The sequence below is a fragment of the Morone saxatilis genome, unplaced genomic scaffold (assembly GCF_004916995.1).
Source record: "Morone saxatilis isolate NCDOM2014 unplaced genomic scaffold, NCSU_SB_2.0 Contig18, whole genome shotgun sequence".
In the NCBI taxonomy this organism is placed as follows: Eukaryota; Metazoa; Chordata; class Actinopteri; family Moronidae; genus Morone; species Morone saxatilis.
The window spans coordinates 25007007-25010320 of record NW_023339740.1 but is presented as its reverse complement, the minus strand read 5'-3'; the positions used below and the strand labels follow the sequence as shown (position 1 = coordinate 25010320).

General features: G+C 41.2%; 1 protein-coding gene across 2 annotated transcripts in view; it reads left to right on the top strand.

Moving 5' to 3' along the window:
- Positions 1-3314, top strand: part of ip6k1 (inositol hexakisphosphate kinase 1) — a gene marked incomplete at its 3' end in the record, with an annotated part of 21393 nt that overhangs the window by 5667 nt on the left and 12412 nt on the right. The window contains 1 exon segment of one of the 2 annotated variants that reach the window (XM_035661894.1): positions 1923-2249. 2 annotated transcript variants of the gene reach the window in all.

Genomic DNA, 3314 nt, shown 5'->3' with positions numbered 1-3314 from the left:
TCTCTTCCTCCTATTACTTCCTCTTTGCTGTGTTTGCTCACTGAAACGTGAGCTTTAAATTTAATTAAACGAGGCTTCGAGGCAGAGGAAATTCCTCCATCATTTGTTGTAATCGAGTTACTCGAGGAATCGTTATTATTATTTTTGGATAATAAAAGTCTTCTGACAAACCAGAGCGTGATATATAATTGTGTAATTTCCTTTAAACTACTGTAACAGGCTGACGATGTCTCCTAGAAATAATAAATGTGCTCCACAGTTGAACCCCTGAAATTCAGCAGAGATGCAGCTCACTGCCAACTACGCTCGTCTACTCTTAGATATTCCTGGACGTCCTTAATTGGCTCTATCTCTTGACTTACTGAAGGACAGAAGGATTCCCTCTCACACACACAGGCGCGGTCCTTCAGTCAGAAATAGCAGCTTAATCAGTGTGACGATGTTGTAGAGCTGTAGTGAGCCCACAGCTTTGTCCCACTGATGGCTGATGATGTAAGCTATGTACATACAGATCCTCTAAGCTGATTGGCTGGCCGCTCAGGTCATTAACCACACCTGGCAGGACACAGGGGGCCGATTAGAGATTGGGTTGTTTGTCCGTTGGTGTGTTTGGACCGTGTACTGCTGCGCTGCCACGGTTTCAGTCTGACAGACGCTCGCACTCGGCAGGAGGTGGCGGAGGAGGAGAGCGTGAAGGAGAGGTCCGATCTTGTCAGACAACATCTTTAGGGAGCGTAGACAACGCTGCATGGGCCAGTACCAGTCCGGTATCCTTCTCCAGTTCCTTTTTTTAGGGATATTTTGGCCCACAATAATCGTAGCATGAAGATGTGTTAATGGAAGATGAAGAGCACTGAGGGTTTCCCTGTGTGTACATCATAAACAGTATATCTTTATATATCAGCACAGTAGGATTCTTCATTATCGCCCAGCGCGAGGAGAGCGAAGGATTGAAAGAGGGGATAAAAAGGATGGGAGGTGAGGGGATTTGGGATGAAGGACAAGAGGAGGAGGAGGATAGTGAGTGTATAGGAGAGAGCGGGGGGGAGGCAGGTCGTCCTTGACTTTGACCTCTACCAGCCTATTCCCAGCCCTCTGCATCACACTGCATACAGGACGCTACCTGCTGCAAACACACCTATAATATAATTAATATATATACTACAGATCAATTATTGAAACTGGTCCACTGTGAGATTTTTACTCTGGTGTTTGTCCTTTTACAGTATTTTACATTTCTACCTGCAGAACATGTTCAGTCTACACAAACACCTGCTATTGAGTTTAGATCACTGAATCAGTGCAAGACGAGTCTGAAACCTTTTTAACAACATAATTGTTAATAACTTGATCTATCCCCGATATTGGTATTGTACTGGTATCGGCTTACATGTCATCCAGTCTGTGCTGATATGAAGCGTTGTATGTGTACTGATGTGTTCACTGTGTTTATTTTAATCTATTCTTGCAAATGCAAATCTTTTCTCAGTGTTCATTTCTAGAAACTGCTTGACAACAAAGTCATATCAGTGCAAAATTGGTCTATTTTCAGTCCGGCTCAATCGGCCGCCCTTTTTTTAATTTTCTGTTGTTCTATCTGGAGCTGCTGTAGCGAGCAAGTGTGGGATCAATAAATAAATAAATATCTAATCAGTAATCAGTGAATTGTTCCCCTCTAAAATCAGTATCTGTCTCAAAAAATCCAGATTAGTCGGGCTCTAGACTACCACAGTATTGTAAAGGACACAAAGAAACAAGAATAAGAGTCAGTTCAGTCCAATTTATCAACAACAAGCAGGAGGAGGCATTAGTGCAAATGTTTATTGAGACTGTAACGTCACTCAGTGTGTTTGTATTGCAATACCTGTTCTGAACATCTTAATCCTGCCCCTGACAAACACCTCCATATAATAATAAAAATAAATAGTACTGAAACTAAAACTAAACAGTTTTAAACGATAAAAACTAAACTTAAACAAACTAACTCTGGAAACAAATTGAAACCAAACTGAACACAATAAACTTCACATATAGTTATTTACTTGTGAAAAATAAAACGTATTCCTGAAGCTACAATAACGCTGTAATTACAAAAAACCCATCAACAACATGTAATCACTCGTACTGTACAGGGCTGAGGGTTGTAGTTCTTCCTCGTTCTCATCAACATCACGTCTTGCGTCTCTTCTGGGATGTCTCATCCAGCCGCGGCAGTCTGAAGGAGAAGTGTCTGAAAACAGGAGTCCCAGGTAGGCTTTGAGCTGTGTTTGTTATTAATTCATGTTATTGTTAATATTCTGCTGCAGGTTTTCTGTATCTGTATGGTTACTTGGTTATTTGCCGTCAGTCTGTTTTGAATGTGTTTGGATTCTGCTGCAATCACAGTGTTTTGCAGGTGGTGGAATATGAATGAGAAGAGAGTGAAAGCAGTGAAAAGTGAATCTCAGTTTGGTTCACATAGACTTCAGCTTTGATCAATGCATGTTAGTAAGAAAAGTAATGAATAAATTAGTTATCAAAAGTCATCCTTCTTCTGTCAGTTCAATTACTGAATCATTTTCTGAATCATTTGCATTTTTATCTCTATAATCTTACTGAAATGTCCACTGCAGACTTTGTTCTGATGATAATTTACAGTTTGAGAGATTCATTTGAAACAATAACGACGGTTAAAATTCAGTGTTAAACATAGAAAGTGCTCTGTGACATTTTGGGATCACTGCAGGAGTAAATGTACAGTATATATGTGTGTTGAAGTGTTGGATAGATGGTGTTCTTGTGCGCGTTGTTGAGTGCAGAGGAATGTTAGAAGTCATGGATCATCAGGGTGATTTCACTGATCCCAGAACAGATGTGACCTGATGTTTACTGTTTGCTGCTAACTTTAGAATTCATTGCTCATGGGAAACATTGTTTACTGTGTGTGTGTGTGTGTGTGGGGTGTGTGTGTGTGGTGGGTGTGTGTGTTGTGTGTGGTGTGTTGTGTGTGTGTGTACACGTACTCCAGCCTTCCATCTGCGGCTTATGCTTGGTCAAGCTTGGATCGTGACTTGAGATCAGGTTGTTTCCATCGTGGCTAAAAACGTGCAGCGTGCTGCGAGCAGTCGTGATCGGAGCGTGTGATGTGGGAACAGGAACAGTGCGGTTAAAGGCGTCTCTTACCTTGATGACATGTTGGAGGTTTGAGGTTTGATGACATATTGGAGGTTGAGCAGTCGTTTACTACCCACAGTGATTAAAGTCACAATAAAAGCTGGTGCAATTACTAAACACCTGAAATTGATACTGGACTCTGAACAGCAGTTTAACTTGTT